Consider the following 402-nt stretch of genomic DNA (forward strand, 5'->3'; position numbering starts at 1 on the left):
ACCGGGGGCTGAAGAAGAGGCCGGGTCTAAACGACTACCCGGCTCACCGAAGATCTCTCTGTAATGGGCAGTAAGTCTTCCTTTTCGAACCTGAGAAAAAAAATAAAATTTTAAAATTAACATTAACAGTAACAGTATATTTTCCAACATTATCCACCTAATGAACACTAAATAACATAAAATCCGTAAACCTATCTAAATTCCCTATACTAACCACCTAATCTACCCTAAACTAACCAAATTAGAGAGGAATTAGAGAGGCTTACCACTACGAAATGGAGAGGAAGTGGAGAGGAAGTAGAGAGGAAAGAAAGAGTGAGCGCTCGGGGGTATATATAAGATTACATATCGTCGCAAATTCGTCGTAAGGTTACGACGAAATAGCGAGCAGTTACAAAGGCC

The sequence above is a fragment of the Brassica oleracea genome, chromosome C4, assembly GCF_000695525.1.
Source record: "Brassica oleracea var. oleracea cultivar TO1000 chromosome C4, BOL, whole genome shotgun sequence".
In the NCBI taxonomy this organism is placed as follows: domain Eukaryota; kingdom Viridiplantae; phylum Streptophyta; class Magnoliopsida; order Brassicales; family Brassicaceae; genus Brassica; species Brassica oleracea.